Source organism: Hyperolius riggenbachi, chromosome 4 (genome assembly GCF_040937935.1).
Source record: "Hyperolius riggenbachi isolate aHypRig1 chromosome 4, aHypRig1.pri, whole genome shotgun sequence".
Lineage (NCBI taxonomy): Eukaryota > Metazoa > Chordata > Amphibia > Anura > Hyperoliidae > Hyperolius > Hyperolius riggenbachi.
In genome coordinates, this window is record NC_090649.1 from 56,965,043 (window position 1) to 56,986,266 (window position 21,224).

General features: G+C 45.4%; 1 protein-coding gene and 1 long non-coding RNA gene across 7 annotated transcripts in view; one reads left to right on the forward strand and one right to left on the reverse strand.

Annotated features, from left to right (window-relative positions):
* NCOA1 (nuclear receptor coactivator 1) overlaps nt 1–21,224 on the forward strand; it is a 712,820-nt gene that overhangs the window by 502,879 nt on the left and 188,717 nt on the right. The window lies entirely within an intron of this gene.
* The window catches only part of LOC137571227 (uncharacterized), a 30,600-nt gene continuing 20,917 nt past the window's right edge, over nt 11,542–21,224 (reverse strand). Inside the window, exon 3 of the long non-coding RNA XR_011031307.1 lies at nt 11,542–12,013. This is a non-coding gene — a long non-coding RNA (uncharacterized lncRNA). The remainder of the gene's footprint in view (nt 12,014–21,224) is intronic.

Here is a 21,224-nt window from a genome sequence, read left to right on the forward strand (position 1 = left end):
GAAATCGATCGAAATCGGCCGTCGATCGGTCGATCGGCCAACCGATTTGCGATCGATCGATCGATCGATCGACCGCGATCGATCGATCGGCCAGAAAATCGGCTGAGTGTATGGGCTGCTTAAGATTGGCACGATCGGTTAGGATTAGTGGTACTCTGGCCATACAGGGATAGATTTTAGAGAGATTTGTTTATGTGATTGCTGGTAGTTCTGAAGCAAACAGCCTATTTTACCAAGACACATTTGGACTTTGCTGTTCTTTCGCAATAGAGAACTTGAGATTTTTTTTTTTTTACTGCATGTTTCTCGAAAAGATCACTGAGTAACCTGTAACAGACCTATCCATACAGACATATCCGGGTCTTACCAAGGTCTGATGGAGACCAAACACATGTGCATGCAGGATAACATGACTATCACTCTGCTAGATACTAGCACTTCTGTATTACACCACCTTAAAGAGGAACACAAAGGAAAAAATCACATTGCAAAGTGAGAATTAAAAAAAAATAGAAGAGAGATCAATAAATGATTGATACTTGCCATGTAATTTGTTCATGTTTGTTTCACAACCAGCCTGCAGGGCATCATCTTTACTACTGGCAGACTTGGAAAAAAAAGTAAAAACAGACAGCACCAACTGCCATTATCTATAACCACATCAATCAATGTGATGGGCTGTCCCTGTGTAGCTGGGTCCGTGCTTTTTGCTACTGCGCATGTGCGCAGCACGGACCCAGCCTCACAGAGACAGGAGGACGGGGCCAGGGAGCTGAGCGGGCGACGGGTGCGCGCACGGCTGCGGTTGCCTGGGTGGTGGGCGCGTGCCGCGAAAAACACAGACCTAGAGCCCGTTTCTAGACGGGCTTAGGTCCGCTAGTTTATATATACTAGCTGATGTCCAGGCGTTGCCCAGGTATGTACCGGTAATTGGCTGGGGTTGGCTCCGCCCAATTTTTCTATCCCTAACACACATTTACTCGATTGCTCAATGACCTAGTTTGTGAGCTTTGCAGTCTTTGGCATCAATAATTTGCATTGAAATGAAATAAATCTGATTGGCTGTGGCTCCACCACCTTTTATGAATTTGAACCCCAGTCACCCAATGACCAACTGTAGCAGGTTTGAGGCTTGTGGCATTAACAGTGCAAGAATGGCAGCAATTAAATATTCCACTTGAAAAGCAATAGGTGAATTTTGATTGGCTTTTGTAGACTCCACCCACTTTTCTGAATATTAATCCCAGTCGCCCAGTGACCAACCGTGCAAAGTTTGAGAACCCTGCAATTAACAGTGTAAGAATGGCTGCAGTCTACATTTTCCCAGTGAAATTTGTATTTGTCTCCACCCACTTTTTGGTTATGGGGATAAAAAGTATCCTATATGTTATTCCAGGTAATGTACTATGTGTGCCAATTTTCATTCAAATCCGTTCCGTGGGAAAGGCTACCTGAGGTTTGCATAGAGGTTTGCTAATTCAAACCACTCATCTAAAGTGGTCCGTTTGGTTGATTGCTCATGTGAGGGTACAAAAAAACATACGTTCCTTCTGCTTCTCTACAATGTGACTCAGGTATCCTGTCAACCATGTTTGATAGAAGGGCTGATATTTAACATGATTTTCTGTGCTGGAGATTCAGTTGCAGTGGATGAAGATTTTCCATTTGAGAAGGCAGTTGGGTTTGATGAGACAGGATAACTTGTGGTCAGCTTTATAGTGTTTGATGTACTATTATTATATATCGGTTGTTTCCCGTATGATTATGCTGATTGAGTCATTGAGCCGGAAACTATCACACCGGCATCGCGGCAACACCTAAACATGCTGTACTGTACTGTAAATTTTATGTTACTTTTATGTACATTTAGGCAACTTGGATAACATAATGAATAAAAGGTTTTTTAGTTTTTTAATGTTTTGTACAGTATTAATTTATAAAATATTTAGTCAGTATATGCCTCGTGTAAAATCTGTGAGAAATGCCTCCTAGATAGAAAACAATCACCCTACTGCCAGCTCCGTACTTTCTGGAGGAGTTTCTTGGTCACATGACTGACTATTGTAAAGAGAATTTCTCTGAAAAGGCCTCCAACCCGCAAGCGATCTGCCCAGCGGATCAACTCCCCCCCCTTTTATGGCCGATGGCATTGTTCATGCTGCTCTCCCGCGTGACGTCACGCACACACTGCTTCTTCAACTCTCCATGCTACACCCGGATATACCTCACAGGAGCCTATAGGCACAGATGTCCTAGCCCTCCATGAATCTACGACCCCCCGCCGATCCATACTGCAAGTGTTCTGGCTGTCCCATCTGTCACCTCTTCCTTACTTTCCTTGCCCATCATAGGTAGCTATAGGTGCTTTTTACTATTAGCTGCCCCCTTCTGAAGGGAGATCTCTTCAGTGGAATGCCGAGAGCAGAGTGAGTAACCTCTCATTTCCACTCTCATCAGGCCTCTACATAGGGAAGGAGGAAGGGAGGCACTCGGGGAGGGAAGTGAGCCGCCTTTCCCTCATCAGGCGCCTGTAGGCACGTGCCTACAGTGCCTAATGCTAAATCCAGCCCTGCACCCCACATAGCAACATAGCGAGTCGTTAGCTACACAGCTGACACAAGTGTGCGCAGCCTGGCCCAGCGATGTCGCACATGGGGATCAAGTGTTTATTCCCAACTGGTGACATCCATCAAAGGTGTGTACGCACTCTAAGTAGTGGCACAGTCCGCTATTCACCATCCTGCCGAACAATGAAATGTGCGTAAGGGTGAACTAGGGCTTTAAAATGACTCTGAAGAAAGCTATAAAAGAGTTGGCCGCTCACCTATGTATGCCGTAGAGCCCTCCCAGTCCTCTTTACGTGGCCTCATTCCACCCTTGACCCCCTGGAAGAGTTCTTCGATCTGCATGTCTTTGGATTTTGTCCGGCAGGCTTCGGATGTACTCACAAAGTGCCCAACCTGTGCTTGTGCAGTACGGAGCTGCTTGTCCTAGAGTACTCCAGAAGTCGGCAGGAGAAGGGATGGGTCTAGGGCAGGGGTGGCCAAACTTTTTAGGCTAAGGACCATATCACTGTTCTTGAGAGTGCTGGGGGCTCAACATTTCCATAGGAAATAACCCATATAACATGTGGAGTTAGCACAGTGGCAGCTGCTAATCAGTGGCTGTTACTGCTCCCGACCCTGCAGCTATTGCCTGTGGGCATGAATTACAGGACAACTAATGTGAGAGGGATACGGAGGCTGCCATATTCATTTCCTTTTAAGCAATACCAGTTTCCTGGCTATCCTGCTGATCATTCCGGCATCAATTGTGTCAGAACCACACACCAGAAACAAGCATGCAGCTAATCTTGTCAGATCTGACAATAATTTCAGAAACACCTAATCAGCTGCATGCTTGTTCAGGGGCTATTGCTAAAAGTATTAGAGGCAGAGGATCAGCAGGGCTGCCAGGCAACTGGTATTGCTTAAAAGGAAATAAATATGACAGCCTCCATATCCCTCTCACTTCAGTTGCCCTTTAACAGCTGTAGAGAGCTTTGAGGGCCACCAGAAAGGGCTCAGCAGGCCACATTTGGCCCCTGGGCCGGACTTTGGACATGCCTGATGTATGGAATTCAGAGCCTTCCCTCTCCATAAGTGAGTATCTTATGCGAGTGTCATCACTTCAGGCATTGCTTTAAGTCATAGATGTTAAACTCTGGCCCATGGGCCTAATCTGGCCTGCAGAGCTATCAGATTTGATCCCCAAGTTATTTCCCCACTTAGCATGGGCAGCCATACTGGAGGCATACCTCCCAACTTTCTGAGATGAGAAAGCGGGACACTTAAGCCACACCCCTGATCACGCCCCGTCACAACCCTAGTCTTGCATACCATAAAGATTTCATAAAAAAAATATGTTGTTTTATATTTCAAACCACACTGGTCCTTTCTATCCTGATTCATTTTCCTTTATAGTAACATTTTAAAGTTAGTAATTTATCAATTTAGTTATCAATTTAAAGGATGGGAATAAAGTTTAAAGTCACACATTTTTTGGTAGAAAAATATATATATTTACATAGAAAGAGGGACAAAGACCTGAAAGAGGGACAAATGAGTAGGGAGTAGGAAAGAGGGACATGGACAGGGCTCCCAAAGAGGAACTGTCTCTCCGAAAGAGGGACAGTTGTGAGCTATGCTGGAGGTCAAGCCCTAGATCACCTGGGAAGCCATATGGCTTGTGTATGTGCATGGGGTGGGGGGGGGGGGGGTCACTAGACACCAGTGAACTGTATGGGGGAGGGGAGGGGCCACTAGACACAAGGGAACTGTATAGGGGGGGGGGACAATAGACATCAGGAACTGTAGAGGGGAGGGAAGGGGCCACGAGACGCCAGTGAACTGTATAGGAGGGGGGAGACAATAGACATCAGGAACTGTAGAGGGGAGGGAAGGGGCCACTAGACACCAGGGAACTGTATGGGGGAGGGAAGGGGCCACTAGACACAAGGGAACTGTATAGGGGGGGGACAATATACATCAGGAACTGTAGAGGGGAGGGAAGGGGCCACGAGACGCCAGTGAACTGTATAGGGGGGGGGGACAATAAGACAATAGACATCAGGAACTGTAGAGGGGAGGGAAGGGGCCACTAGACACCAGGGAACTGTATGGGGGGGACAATAGACATCAGGAAAGCCATTAGACACTAGGGAGCTTTATAAGGGAGGGTGGTGGCCACTAGACATTGAGATGGGCAGTTACTTGTTCCCAGTGTTCAATTTCAGCCCTCTTTGTACTTAAGTTTGAAAACCCTGCTTTAAAGGCAATCTGGAGAGAACATAAACTTTTAAGATAATGAATTTTATGTGTAGTACAGCTAAGAGAACATAGTTTTTTTAAACTTTTGCAAATGGCATGTATACACTGTACAATTGCTTTAACCGTTGGGCTTGTGCGGTGCTGGCAGCGCTGGTATTGATGATCTGTGATGGAGAGGGGCCCGGGCGTTTAGTGGGGACTCCTGACGTTGGACCCTGTCCCTCTTTCCCACTCCTGGAAGCTGGGAGGCGAGAGGTGGATGCAGAACGTGCTTCTGGCAGCTGTGAGTTTTGCGCTGAGCACCGTGCAGAACATCTGGGGCTAGACTTGGCACAGGCCCCGCCAGTGTAGCTGGCCCGAGCCACCAGGAAGGATTAAATTACTGACGGGGTAGTCTGGAAGTGCACGGCACTGTTCCTGTTTTCTCTGCTGTTTGCTTTTCCTCTCGCTGCGAGCTTCTGTTTGCTGCCAGACTGGATTATTTTATTAATGAGAAGCAGCGAGGGTAAGATGGTATTCTGTACACACGGCCAACCTTTTCCGAAAGCGCGCGTGCTCTACTGGGCCCGTAAAAATCTGTTATGGAAGTCGCCACAGCTGGCCTCTTCTTGGCCGTCATCCATACTAACCCCAAAATCAAAGAAAAAATGTATTTGCTGTCGGTTTGTTGACATCAGGATCTGACCGGAGGGCAGCAAGATGGCCGCCCCCTGACCTTCTGCGGCATCTGTCACTGCATATGGAGGAGCCGGAGCCAGTGTCACCCAGTGCCACACCTACATCCTCTCTCAGGGCAGGAGATGTCACTGATTTAAAGGGAACCTGAAGTGAGAGGGATATGCAGGCTGCTATGTTTCGTTTTAAACAATACCGGTTGCCTGGCTATCTTGCTGATCTATTTGGCTGCAGTAGTGTCTGAATCACACACCTGAAATAAGCATGCAGCTAATCCAGTCTGACTTCAGTCAGAAACACCTGATCTGCTGCATGCTTGTTCAGGGTCTATGGCTAAAAGTATCAGGAGGATCAGCAGGACAGCCAGGCAACTGGTATTGCTTAAAAGGAAATAAACATGTCAGCCTCCATATACCTCTCTCTTCAACTTCCCATTAAAGTTCATGGCACAGTCATGCATAGTTTTTTCCTAAAAGTGATATTTCGGGGAAAGTTTTGCAAAAATTTATTTTTTAAAAAGAGAAAAGTAATATTCACACAGCTTTTTAAATAGGCCAATGAATCAGCGCTAAGCACATGATTTGAAGTGTACCTGTAAGGAAAATAGTTCCCCAGTTATAGAATTTCCTCATTAGGGGGATAATCCAGAGGCCTCCCCCATCCTGCTGGCCTTCATCGATCCAGCGCAGGGACCCTCCTGGACCTCTTCCACAAGTGCACATGGCAGAGCATCCGCCCGTGAACGCTTTGCAAAGGCGCATTAGCACAGAGCTGCTTAGCCTCTGCATTTTCCGCCAAGCGCAAGCAGCCCTGCGCTGTGTAGGTGCAACTCATCCTGCACAGTGGGCTGTGCTCATTCACAGACGGGACTGTGGTCACACACTTCCACAGGGTCCCGGGAAGCAGCAGTGGTTGGGAGGAGGATGTGGAAACCCTCTGGAGGGATCTCAAGGCTTCTCTCTACTGAGGTAAGTAGCAGAATTTCTCTCATTTTAGGCCCCTTTTACACTTGCAGGTAATTCCTGCATTGCATTACCCGATTTTACTGCCGTTAACCGATGGTGTTTTGACACATACTTTGATGGAATAAAACCGTACTATGCTTAAGAGAAGCTCATTGTGCTCACCGATCATTGGAATTGCTATTTTACTGCAGGGGGCCGCAAAGGCAATGAAAGTCTATAGAGACTTTCACACTTATTGCAGTGCGCTGGAACTAGTATCCAAGCCAACGCAAGGGCAGCAGCATGTTACCACAAGCACCGCTGCATGGAGCTTGAGGTAATATAAGTCTATGGACAACAGAGCGTGGTGCGCATGCGCGGACCTTCAGGAATCCCAGTGACGTACTTCCTGACGTACTTCCTGCCCAGGAAGGAGTTAGTCACTGAGTGTGTGTGTGTGTGTGGGGGGGGGGGGGGGGGGGGCAGCACTATGCATGTGACCCTGTATGGCGCACTCTGCTGCATGGTCATATGAGTGAGTTTTTTTGTATTGCGTTTTTTTTGCAGTTTGCGATGCAGCAGGAGCACGCAAAAAAACAAGTGTAAAGCCGACCCCAAGGTTATAGGTTTACTTTAAAGTGGACTCTTGTGGCGTGTTGCTAAATAATGTTGTGGGGCATCTTAAGAAATATTACATATTTGGTCGATATGGTGCCAAACAAGCCTTTGCGGGTTATTTATTGTGTGTATGAAGATTTGGTAACTTAGCAACTTTGGAGTGGAATTCCGGCATTAGAAATGATCTGCTATTAGGTGGTCTGAAAAGTGCTTTGCTAACTTGAGCAATGCGATAAAAAAAAATCAGAATCAATTTTATTTGGCCAAATAAGTTTGCACTAATAAGGAATGTGACTTGGCAGAAACATAGGAATGGTGCCTGCAGCATTTTTTTCCAGCAATTGCGCTTCTGTTTAAAGTATTGGAATGCTGCAAATTAGCAAGTGTGTACATATTCACTTGGTAAAAATGTGAAGAAACGAGCGTGGTTGTCCTACTTTTTCCTGTTGTGTGAGAGGTACGTCTCCAGCCTCCCACAACGCCTACTCCAGTTCCTACATCCTGCTCTGCACAGATGGTGTTAATGAACGTGTTGACCTGTTTATACGGCAGCTTGATTCCCTGTTTTGTAACATATTTCCAGCTTCAAATATATACAGATACTCCTGTCTTCTTCTTATTTTCCATGTGCTATTCTCCAGATCTTCCTCCAGTTTGTGAGGTCACCAGCAGGTGTGCTCTTACTACTCTGCCCTGCCTGGACACCGCTTCTGGTAACGCCGACCTTGAAAGCAGTGAATTACCGGGACTGGCAGGACAGAGTTCCACAGCTGCCAATGACCTCATAGAGTGCATTGCTTATAGTTATGGTGAATTCTTTAAAAGCAAAAGATTGGAACTCTCAGGGCTGGATTTCTTGAAAGGCCATAAGGGCCCGGGTCTTGGATGGCTGAGCATGAAAGAGGAGTGGCTTTATATGGAGGAGGAGGCTCTAAATTAAAAAGGGGAGGCTCCAAATGGGCACAACACATGAAAGCTCTATCCATGGAAGCATTCTTAGCCGACCTTCCGTGAATACCTGTTCCAGCTCGACCTAACGCTTTTCTGTGCTGAAGCTTCACCATTCCAATACTCTACTCAGAATGGCTGCTTGGTGAAAACCCATGCCTCCACTTTGTCTAGGTAGGGTCAAAGTGTGGAATATTTTACCATAGGAAGTATTGATGGCAAATTCTATACCTGCATTTAAAGGAGGCTTGACTGCTTTCCTTGCATTGGTGGACATCCACAGCTATAATTACTAGGTAATTCCCAGGAGAGTTGATCCAGGGATTCTATCTGACTGCCACCTGGAGTCGGGAAGGCATTTTTTCTCCTTGAAGGCTGATTGGCCCAAGCCTTCTAATGGCCCTTTTCCACTAGCAGTTTCAATTACTAAACGCTACTGATTGCGTTTGCGCAAGTAACTAATTTTTTTACACGACTGTGATTTTGCATATGCAATGCATTAGATTGCAAAATCGCTCCAAAGCGCGAAACTTGCTTTGGTAAAAAAAACAAATTGCAGCAGTGGAAAATACCTACCGCGATTCCTATGTTATTTTGCAAACCCGATTTGCGATTATGCGATTCAGCAGCGCAATCGCTGCAAGTGGAAAAGGGCCCTTAGGGTTTTTTTTTTTTTGCCTTCCTTTGGATCAACTTGGATAAGTGAGGGTGCAGGAGAGAAAGATAATATTTTCCTATTTGTTTATTTTTATTACTATTCTGGTTGGACTTGATGGACAGATGTCTTTTTTCAACCAAACCATGTAACTTTAGGCCCCTTTTACACTAGCAGGGTAAACCTGCGTTGCATTACACTATTTTGCTGCAAAGGGCCGCAAAAGCAATGAAAGTCTATTGGAGACGCTTATTGCACGGTGCTTGGGGTAATGGAAGTCTATGGACAACGCACTATGTGTAATCGAAGGAGCGGGGTGCAATGCAGTGCGCATAACTGAGGGAGGGGGGGGGGGGGGGGGCGCTATGCATATGACCCTGTTGACGCACTGTGCTGTAGGGCTGTACGTTTGTCGCTTTTTGTGTTGCGGTGGGATGAGGCGGGTGTTATCGCATCCCGCCGATACGCAAGAAATAGGTGTAAGACCGGCCTTAAAAAGCAGGGCTGTGGAGTTGGTACACAAATCTTCCGACTCCAACTCTGACTCCTCAGTTTATGAAACCTCCGACTCCCAGTACCCAAAATTGCTCCGACATCTCGACTCCGACTCCACAGCCCTGTTAAAAAGTAAAAGGGCCCCGTTGTCATCTTTTCCAATGTACTTATGTGGGAGATTGTCCAAAATACTTGGGACAATGCAAGTTTTGCTAAATCAAAAATTGTGTTTTTGTGGGGTTTTTCTTTGCTTTTGTTGCTGTAAAGCTGCTTATCACTGTAACATTCCGGACAGCCGACAAAGAATCAGGTTAGGATAAGTTGAGCATTGGCCCATTTTGTAAGCAGGCTTCTTAGTCACAATTCAGTGCCCGTGCCCCCGATCGGCTTTCTCTTTCGGCGCCTCGGTGCACACCTGCGCTGCCTGGTTATGCCGGACCCGGGAGATTATCTGTGTCCAGGTTACTCCAGGAAGTCTCCAGGAATCCGGCCTTTTCTCTGTTCTTTGTTGGGCCATGAATGGGAAGGGATTAGACAGAATGCATGGGTACTATCAGCAGCACTGTCCTCTCTGCCAGCTGTCCTGGGCAGGAAGAGCTGCATGACGTTGTGTAGCAACCTGTGACTTGTGCTCCGCTCGGGAACTCGGCCCAAACGTGGGATCAGCCGGGCATTCTCCATAGAGCAGAGCCAGGCACGAGATCGCTGCTGTGTCCTCGCGTCTGCGTCCTTCATCCCTCGCTGTGACATCACCATCATTTACATCTCAAAGGAGGCACCACTTTTTTTTTTTTTTTTAGAGGAAAACTTACTGTATGATTTCATTTGTTTTTTAAAGCAGAACAATTATTATTATTAACGGATTTTGCGATGTAAACAGAGGCGCCAAAAGAATAAAATAGGCTAAAATAGTTAAAAATGCTTGGAAGGCAGTGGTGGACTTGACTCCTAAAAGCAGACACAAAACTGTCAATTTCAACAGGCATACATTTATTGATATACTCCACAAAGTGTTTGCAACGCGTTTCACAGGTATAGTCCTGCTTCTTCAGGCAATAAAAAAGGAGTGTATAACAGTAGTAGGTCAGGGATGCACCAGGCGCCTCTGTTACGGATATTAGATAAACACAGTCAGTGTTCTCCCCAGGCTCTTTTAGCTAATTTTGGTGAGCACCCAGCTGTCATTGGCTTGCCTCCTCATACTCCTCCTATGCTGTAAGCAGAGGTGTGCCGGCCCTGCATTCCCCCCTTTGCACCCCACCCAGCTACTTTTTCATGCCACCCAGCTGGAAAAAAATTCTGGGGAGAACACTGATGGTAAAGAAATGTGCGATTCTTGACACTGACTCAAAGGACCACTAAAGCAAAAAAAAAAGGAAACAGGACAGAAGCTACAGGTTTTGGACCAGTCCATCTTCTCATGGGGAATTCTCAAGGTTTTATTTGTTTTCAAAAACTGCTGGCTCCCCTCAACTAGATTAGCGCCTGGATTGGTAAACTTAATACAGTAAAATCCCCGTTATCCGGCACCAACAAGAATTGGGTGATGCCGAAATAGTGTAGTTTGTGGTTGTTTGACAGTCAATCTTAAAAATAGGCCTAGCTATAAAACAATACTCTACTCCTCACTGTATACCAGTGATGGCTAACCTTGGCACTCTAGCTGTGGTAGAACTACAAGTCCCATGAGGCATTACAATACTCTTGACAGCTCTAAGCATAATTTGGGGAAGCAGAGGCATGATGGGATTTGTAGTCTTGTCACAGCTGGAGTGCCAAGGTTTACTGCCGGATACTTAAACTCTGTATTCATGTTGAAATATAGTAATTAAAACAAATTAAGATAAAGGAAAGTCTTATCTCAATGTAACAGAGGTTTATTGCTATATAAGGGCTGGAACCCACAAGAGCGTTTTTTTGAGCATTTTGGCAGCGCTGCGATACGCTAGCGTTTTGCCAAAACGCTCAGCTGATGTTAATGGATGGGGCAACTTCCACAGGAGCGTTTGCATTTCCCAGAAACGCAAACGCAGGACCTGCAGCATTTTGGGAGCGTTAGCGCTTCAATGTAAAGTATTGAAACGCTAGCGGAAACGCTCAGCAAAACCTAAACTGAGCGGTTTTGCTAGCGTTTTGCGGTTCAGCACACTGTAACAAAATTAAAAATAATTCACAGGACCAATCAGGATAAAAACGCAAAACGCTACGCAACCGCTGAGCAAAAAAATACAATGTTGCAAAACGCGACCGCAAACGCGCATGAATCCGCTTGCAAACGCTCAGACAAAACTCTAGCTGTAGCGTTTTGCGTTTGCTGTTTTCAGTGGGTTCCAGGCCTCAAGGAGTGTAAAAGTAGATTTATGCATCCTGCAAGGCCTGAAGTTTGTTTTCCAGTTGCTTGAGACTTCTAGTTAACCGAGTTCTGGATTACAAGGGTTTTGCTGTATATACTGTTGTTTAGCAAAAACTTTTTACAAAATTATGCATAATTATACACATTTTATTCAGGGGGTGTAACTAGAAATCATGGGGCCCCTCAGCAAAACGTTCACAAATCCTCCCCTTGCTTCCCTTTGGTGACCCTCACAGCCTGGAGGCCCATCTCACAAGGGTCATCCAACAATTGTGGTTATCAGAATCTTCATACCCATAACAAGTGTGGCTACAAAACACCTGATCTGGAGTATCAGAGAAAGGGATGGTTAGAAGTTGGGGCCCCCTTGTAGTTACAGAAGCTGCTCCCCCCTAGTTACACCCCTGATTTTCTTTGGATGATGGTGTTATCCATTCAGTCATATCCGACTCTTGTTGATTCTATGGGTTAGCTCTCTCCATGCTGTCTGATCTTGTACCAGTTCCTGCCAGTTGCCCTAAAGAGACACCGAAGCAAAAAAAATGGTGATATAATGATTTGTATGTGTAGTACAGCTAAGAAATAATACATTAGGAGCAGAGACATGAGTCTAATATTGTTTGCGGTACAGGAAGAGTTGAGAAACTCCATTTGTTATCTATGCAAAAGAGCAATTAAGCTCCACGACTTTCAAAGTCGCAGAGAGCTCTGTCTTCTGAAGCTTATTATCTCAACTGTCAGTCACTGTATTATATTTTTCTTCTGCAGAGGAAAGGTCAAAGTTCACTGGCCTGCTCTGTAAAATCATTTAAAATGCTGAGTAGTGTGTAAACTGCACATATTAGAGAATGATGCAATGTTATAAAAAAACAAAAACACTATATAACTGAAAATAAAAATGAGACTTTTTTCTTTGCTACTAATGTTCTATTAATTATCCGTACTACACAACCAATTCATTATATCATAATTTTTTTTTTCACTTCAGTCTCTCTTTAAGCTCAAACCTGTGTCGGCCTTGATGGTGTCAAGCCAACACGTTCTCTGGTTGCATTGTCGACTTTTGCCACTGACCAGTCCAAGCATTAGGTCTTTCACTAAGGATTTAAAGAGGAACTTCAGCCTAAACAAACATACTGTCATTAAGTTACATTAGTTATGTTAATTAAAATAGATAGGTAATATAATATCTTACCCACCCTGATTTAAAAGAACAGGCAGGCAAAGGTTTGTGATTTCATGGGGGCAGCCATCTTTTTGGTTGAAAGGAGGTGACAGGGAGCATGAGACACAGTTCTAACTGTCCTGTGTCCTGATCACTCCTCCCAGTTGCTAGGCAACGAGAACAACAACATTAGAAATCCCATCATGCTTTGCACGGTATCAGGGGAAAAATGCCCAAGCAGTTTTCTTTGACGGGGCGGAGCTTAGCTTCTAAGCAGCTTAAAATGAGGCTTGGGTATGAAAAACAAAGTTCTGATGCTGTGAAACTGTTAAAAAGAAACACCAAGCCTTTTCAGTGCTGCTGAGTAGATTTTTAGTCTGAAGGTTCACTTTAAGGTTTCTTTAAGGTTTTTTTTTAAGGTTTCTCTAAGAATTTCTTTTAGGCACATATTAAAATCCTATCGCCTGAAGAACTTTTTTTTGGAACAACATAACAGGCTTCCCATCTTTAGCACGGCGGATAATAGCAGCGCAACACATGACTGATCTCACTCGTAACTTCAAGAACCAGGGAAATGCCTCAAAATGAAGTTCATTCATCCAACTTTCTTTTTTTTCCGCTTTGTTTTCTTGGCAGCCCCGCGTTGCGTCTTCCTTCCGTGACATTTCTGCTACTGTGCAGTGCGGGGCCTATTAATGTTTATCTGCAGAGGAGCAGACTTGGCCGAGGAGTAGGAAGGAACAATGTCAGCAGCTCCGCAGACCCCACATGAACCTCTCGCAGCAGCAGCAGGCCGGAGCTCCTGTTATTTCAAGTATGAAGCTAATGCTTTTAGGGAGAGGAGGCCAGCCTTGGTCGCCTTCCAGCGCGAGTAATGTACAGTTGGCAGAAGATGGCTCCCGCATGGAAGTATCCTGCCACTCGCTTGCCAAGGCAGAGAGCAGGAGCCAGAGGGGAGGGCCGCCACGGCTAATTTTCTCCCGGCCTCCTGCGTCTTGTTGAGCTTGCTCTTTGAGGCGGCGGTGGCAGGGGCTGCATGCTGCTTTTCAGCCCGTCAGGCTGACTTTCTCTCCCTGCCAAAGCAAGAGCAAGAAAAGAGCAAGTGTTTGTGCCAGTCTGCCGGCAGGAGCCGAATGCAGGGGAGGCCGGGCTGTCACCGGGACCTCAGATGGCCCGAGCCGTCAGGACAGAGTGCAAAGAGCCACGGAAAGGGGGGGAGGGGGGGGGGGGTTCAGAAAGTGTGAAAAATACCATTTACAGGGACACGACCGTCAGTGTCAAAACGTTTTGAGCTATTTTGCCCTTCTATATTTTGTGAATTATACATTCAGTCAGGCACTGTAGTGACATATAGTAGAATGCAGTAAATTATTCAGGATATCCACTTTTATGGTGATTTTCCTGGTTTCAGTATAAGAAACGCTTCCTGTATCTATATATTCCTGTATATTGGTATGTAGCTCCGCCCTCTCAGTGGTGCTTAGCCTAGGCTATTAAGCCTGGTACACACCATGCAATTTCCCAATAGATAGATGGGTCGATAGATAATTTCCGACAGGTCCGATCGTTTTTCTGATCAATTTTCTGATCACTTCTATGCAAATCGATCAGAAAAACGTTTGGAAATCAGATCGGACCTGTCGGAAATTATCTGTTCGACCCATCTATCTGACGGGAAAGGGCATGGTGTGTACCAGGCTAGTGTTGGAAAAAAAATAGCCCAATACTTACCTAAGGAGAGGGAAGTCTCTGGGTCCTATAGAGCCTTCCTGTTCCTCTCCTGATGCTGGTCGATTTGCCATCAGACCGACCAACAGATAGATCCCTCTCTGATCGAATCTGATCAGAGAGGGATCGTATGGCTGCCTTCACTGCAAACAGATCATAGATTGATTTCAGCATGAAATCGATTCACCATCTGTGAAGCTGCCGCCATCGTACCCCCTCCCCCCCCCCCCCCCCCCCCCCCCCCCCCCCGCATACATTACCTGATCCGGTAGGCGCGAGTCCCCCGGTCTCAGCTGTCTTTTTCTCCGCTCTGGGCTCCAGGGCTTCAGCTTCACCTCCTGTCCGGGGAAGTTTAAACAGTAGAGGGCGCTCTACTGTTTAAACTTCCTGCCGGGACAGGAACAAGTAAAGCCTGCCGGACTCGGAGCCCAGCAGAGAAGGAGCAGCGGTGACAGCAGGGACACGCGCCGGCCGGAACAGGTAATGTATCTCCGCTGTATTGCGTCGGTCTTAGGACATTCGAACGCCGCTATCGACACACTCCCGACCCGCCAGTGATCGAGCGAAATCTTCTGCACGGACAGGAACGACAGGAATCGATGGAAACTATTGATTTCGGTCGGAAATAGATCGTTCGGACATCGTTTGTGTGACGATTTCACAGCAGATTCGATCACAGTGATCGAATATGCTGTATATCGGTGGGAAAATTGTTAGGTGTATGGGCCCTTTTAGCGGTATGCCCGACAATGTGTACCTGGATAAATCAGGGTATGGAGAGATTTTACAATGGGCAAAAACTGGATAAATAATTTATAAGTGAATATTGTAAAAAAAAATAAAAATAAGCAATTTCATTGATTATGTGATTTCCACTACAGGCTGCCTGCTATGTGGTCTACCTGAACTTATAAAATGCCAGGAATGTTCTCAGAGCTGAAGAAGTTGCTGTGTTGGAGTGGTGAAATGTCTTCTAGAACTGAACATTTGTCCAGTTAAAGAAAAACCGTGACCAAGAATTGAACTTAATTGCAATCAGTAGCTGATGCCCCCTTTCCCATGAGAAATCTATTCCTTTTCTCAAACGGATCATCAGGGTGCTCTGTATGGCTAATATTGTGGTGAAACCCCTCCCACAGTGTGATGTCAGGGCCCTGGTCCTAACAGTTTCCTGTCTGTGAACCTCATTGCATTGTGGGAAATAACAGCTGTTTACTGATAACTGCCAAAAAAGCAAGCAGCATCTCCTTCCACTGACATCACCTGCCAGTTATAAAAAAAATGTCACCAGTTGATTCATGTCAGAATGTAAATCAGAGAGGGGAAAGATTTTACAATGGGCAATAACTGACTTAATCATGTATACATAGTTATGGTAAAAATGAAGCACTTTTTGTTACATTATTTTCACTGAAGTTCCTCTTTAAAGCTATCTTATTTTTTTAATATACTGTATACCACTCCCTGTTGCTATGTATGCAAGGCAAGATGCCAGTCCTGGATTCAGTGCTTGTCTCTTGGCCTGTATAATGTGTACTCTGCACAGTGATACTTCCATTGCTGCAGTGCACAGTACCTCTGTTTGCTGATTTTTCAGGGTCATAAAGAAATGATTTGCCTGATCTGAAGCAATGCATTATATAGGGGTTGCTCTATGCCCATCTGAAAGTGAATACTTGCAAATGCCACCACATTGTGCATGATGTAATGCTCAGTGCTACACTTTCTGGGAGGTGCAATGCAGGTTTTTGTTTGTTGTGTTATGTACTGTTTACATGGTGCTGAGTATCACTTCCCTTGTCTGGTATGCAGCATGTAATGTTTAATGCATGCTGATGCCCAGTATCATTTCATGCTGAATGTAAGCAAAGTGTTGTTTGTCATGGTATTTATGCTGAATGCAATGCCCAGTACTACTTCTCTTGTTCCTGATGCTGAATACAGTGCACAGTGCCACTTCTGTTCTTCTGAATGCTGAATATTGGGCCCAGTACTACTTCTCCTGTTTCGTATGCCAAATACAATGCACAGTACTACTCCTCTTGTTCGGAATGCTAAATACTACACACAGTACCACTTCTCTCCTCATCTATGCCATATCCCATGCACAGTACCACTTCTCTCCTCTTCTATGCCATATCCCATGCACAGTACTACTTCTCTCCTCCTCTGTGCCATATCCATGCACAGTACCGCTTCTATCCTCATCTATGCCATATCTCATGCACAGTACCACTTCCCTCCTCCTCTATGCCATATCCCATGCACAGTACCACTTCCCTCCTCCTCTATGCCATATCCCATGCACAGTACCACTTCCCTCCTCTTCTATGCCATATCCCATGCACAGTACCACTTCTCTCCTCCTCTGTGCCATATCCCATGCACAGTACCACTTCCCTCCTCCTCTATGCCATATCCATGCACAGTACCACTTCCCTCCTCCTCTATGCCATATCTCATGCACAGTATCACTTCCCTCCTCCTCTATGCCATATCCCATGCACAGTACCACTTCCCTCCTCCTCTATGCCATATCTCATGCACAGTACCACTTCTCTCCTCCTCTATGCCATATCCCATGCACAGTACCACTTCCCTCCTCCTCTATGCCATATCCCATGCACAGTACCACTTCCCTCCTCATCTATGCCATATCTCATGCACAGTACCACTTCCCTCCTTCTCTATGCCATATCCCATGCACAGTACCACTTCTCTCCTCCTCTATGCCATATCCCATGCACAGTACCACTTCCCTCCTCCTCTATGCCATATCCCATGCACAGTACCACTTCCCTCCTCATCTATGCCATATCTCATGCACAGTACCACTTCCCTCCTCCTCTATGCCATATCCCATGCACAGTACCACTTCCCTCCTCTTCTATGCCATATCCCATGCACAGTACCACTTCTCTCCTCCTCTGTGCCATATCCCATGCACAGTACCACTTCCTCCTCCTCTATGCCATATCTCATGCACAGTACCACTTCTCTCCTCCTCTATGCCATATCCCATGCACAGTACCACTTCCCTCCTCCTCTATGCCATATCCCATGCACAGTACCACTTCTCTCCTCCTCTATGCCATATCCCATGCACAGTACCACTTCCCTCCTCCTCTATGCCGTATCCCATGCACAGTACCACTTCTTTCCTCCTTTATGCCATATCCCATGCACAGTATCACTTCCCTCCTCCTCTATGCCGTATCCCATGCACAGTACCACTTCTTTCCTCCTTTATGCCATATCCCATGCACAGTACCACTTCCCCCCTCCTCTATGCCGTATCCCATGCACAGTACCACTTCCCTCCTCCTCTATGCCATATCCCATGCACAGTACCACTTCTCTCCTCCTTTATGCCATATCCCATGCACAGTACCACTTCCCTCCTCCTCTATGCCATATCTCATGCACAGTACCACTTCTCTCCTCCTCTATGCCATATCCCATGCACAGTACCACTTCCCTCCTCCTCTATGCCATATCCCATGCACAGTACCACTTCTCTCCTCCTCTATGCCATATCCCATGCACAGTACCACTTCCCTCCTCCTCTATGCCGTATCCCATGCACAGTACCACTTCCCTCCTCCTTTATGCCATATCCCATGCACAGTATCACTTCCCTCCTCCTCTATGCCGTATCCCATGCACAGTACCACTTCTTTTCCTCCTTTATGCCATATCCCATGCACAGTACCACTTCTCTCCTCCTCTATGCCGTATCCCATGCACAGTACCACTTCCCTCCTCCTCTATGCCATATCCCATGCACAGTACCACTTCTCTCCTCCTTTATGCCATATCCCATGCACAGTATCACTTCCCTCCTCCTCTGTGCCATATCCCATGCACAGTACCACTTCTATCCTCCTCTATGCCATATCCCATGCACAGTACCACTTCTATCCTCCTCTATGCCATATCCCATGCACAGTACCACTTCTCTCCTCCTCTATGCCATATACCACGCACAGTACCATTTCTCTTGACCAGTATGCCATATCCCATGCTTAGTTACATTTATCTTATCCCCTGTGAAAGATAAAATGCTCAAAATAACAATTCGATCCTTATAAATAGTTGTATCTATCATCTGAAGCCAACTTTTATGTTTTCTCAGCGAGTTCTTTAAAAATTTGGAACGGCTACGGAGTTTTGGCAAGAGGCCCTAACTGGCCAACCTCCAGGACTGGACATAATTCTAGGTACTTCCTATTGGCTGAATCCTACGGCTAGCCTGTCCGGTGGATAACCCGGCCTGGGATTCCTGCCTGAAAATAACAAGCCTAAATACCGGGAGCACGTTTCTTTTCCTAAGACAAAATCATAATACAATAGTTGCAGGATGTTTTCCTAGGGATCGGCAAGTTGCCACCAGGCCAGCGACCGTTCCAACACCAGGTCTATGTTTAAACTGCTTGTGCGGCATCCCGCTGAGCCAATAATAGGCTCTGTATTAATTCCAGCTTTTACATAAATCACAAGCAATCACAAGTCGCTGTGTGCAGCCAAGATACACGATGCTATCTGCAGAGCACTAGGCCAGTGGAACACAACACTACTTCATGTTACATAACACACACAGGCCAACAGTCATAAACCTCACTCCTAACAGTGGCTGGGCCAGCTTCCTCTAACCGCTATCTGATTGCACATTGGCCGAGGCTCCCGCTACAGTCAGTGCCCTGTGAACCGGCCCTGTGGGGGCACTCTAACCCTGCCGTGTGACCGCCGCTCAAAGGAAAGCATGGCTTTTAACTCTTGGCATCGAAGACGTGAGAAATGTTTTACGTTAAGACAGTTGGAAGGGAATCTGTGCTGGTTTTCAGGCAGGATTATTTACTATTTTGGCACGTTGGAGATTTTATAGAATAGATGTTTTAGTTATTTTACCGTAGTCGTTTTTAAAAATGTGTTTTGTTTATTTTATTGTAGTTCTGTTTTTTAAAAAGTATTAAAGCTTTGGAGCTGTTTTATAAAACCACTATAATCAAGCCTCATTCACACGGACAAATAGCTTCAGGGCTATGGCCCATTTGAACACATTTAGCCGCGTCTTAGAACCGCCATTTGAAAAGCGTAAAGGTTAATGGAAGTCAATGCAGGAGAGGCCGGCCCCAGGAGCGATCGCGATTAATTACAACCGCAGGTCCTGCAACATTTTTTCGTTTGTGTTACAATACAAAAAGATACAGACGCTGAAAAATCGCTTTACAATCGCTGTGCAGAAGTCATTTTGCAAACCCCAACCCCCCCTCCCCCCCCAATGTTTCTGCAAACGTAAGCACTGAAACAATTGCTTCTAACGGTGCTGAAAATTACTCCAGAAATTGCAGTACAGAACGCTAGCAAAGTGTGGAGCGATTGCAATTTGCAAATGCAAGTGGGCGCCCAGCCTTAAAGAGAATCTGTATTGTTAAAATCGCACAAAAGTAAACATACCAGTGCGTTAGGGGACATCTCCTATTACCCTCTGTCACAATTTCACCGCTCCCCGCCGCATTAAAAGTAGTCAAAAACTGTTTTAAAAAGTTTGTTTATAAACAAACAAAATGGCCACCAAAACAGGAAGTAGGTTGATGTACAGCATGTCCACACATAGAAAATACATCCATACACAAGCAGGCTGTATACAGCCTTACTTCTGAATCTCAAAAGATCACTTGTGTGTGTTTACCTTCTGTCCCCAGCTTCTCTCATGCACTGAACATTACAGGCTTCCTGCAGACAGCTCTGCCTATGTCGTTAATTCCTTAGTATGTGACAGACCAGCTCCTTTCACAGCCTCCAGAGGAGGATTTTTATCCAGCTCTCTTCTATCACTGATAAGATAGCAGAGAAGCTGCTGGCTTATGTAAATAAAACACACACTGGAGTGTGCATAGAGGAACAGTTCAACACTGAAGAACTTGGCAGCCTTCCAGACACAGGCCGACAAGTCTGACAGGGGAAAGATACATTGATTTATTACAGAGATGGTTATAGTAGAAAGAGCTGCAGCAAGCCAGATCACATTAGAATAGGTTTAGGAACTTGTAGGATGGTAGAAAAAACGTTGTAATTTTTGTTACAGAGTCACTTTAAGTGAATTTCCAACTTTATTGAGAGGCAAACAATCACATCAGTTCAGTTTTAGTAATGTTAGGATGTATCGCTAGATGTATGGGCACCTTAAGAATATATTTATTCTACTTAAAAGCCTTTTATTGTATATGCAAATGGAGTGTTAATATATGCTTCTTATCCCTTGGCATACATTTGGCAATTATTGAGAATTGTGTGGTTTCTTTGGTGAATCACATTATTATTATTATCAATATTATTATTATTATTATTATTTATTTTGTATTTATAATAGCACTGACATCTTCTGCAGCACGTTACAGAGTACATAGCTATGTCACTGTCTGTCCTCAGAGGAGCTCACAGTCTAATTCTACTATAGTCAGTCTAATGTCTACTCTACCATACTATTATTATGTATTAATATAGCACTGGCATCTTCTTCAGCACTTTACATAGTACATAGTCATGTCACTGACTGTCCTCAGAGGAGATCACACTCTAATCCCACCATAGTCATAGTCTAATGTCCAACCATATTATTATTATTATTATGTATTTATATTGCACTGACATCTTCTGCAGAATTTCCTACCATATTCTGAGGCTAATTTTGAAGGGAGTCAATGAACTCACCAGTATGATTTTGGGCTGTGGGGGGATACTAGAGTGCAATGAGGAAAGCCAATCAAACTAAATGCAGACAGTGTGCTGACTGAGTCTCAAACCTGGGACCCTATCGCCACAAACGGGGCTG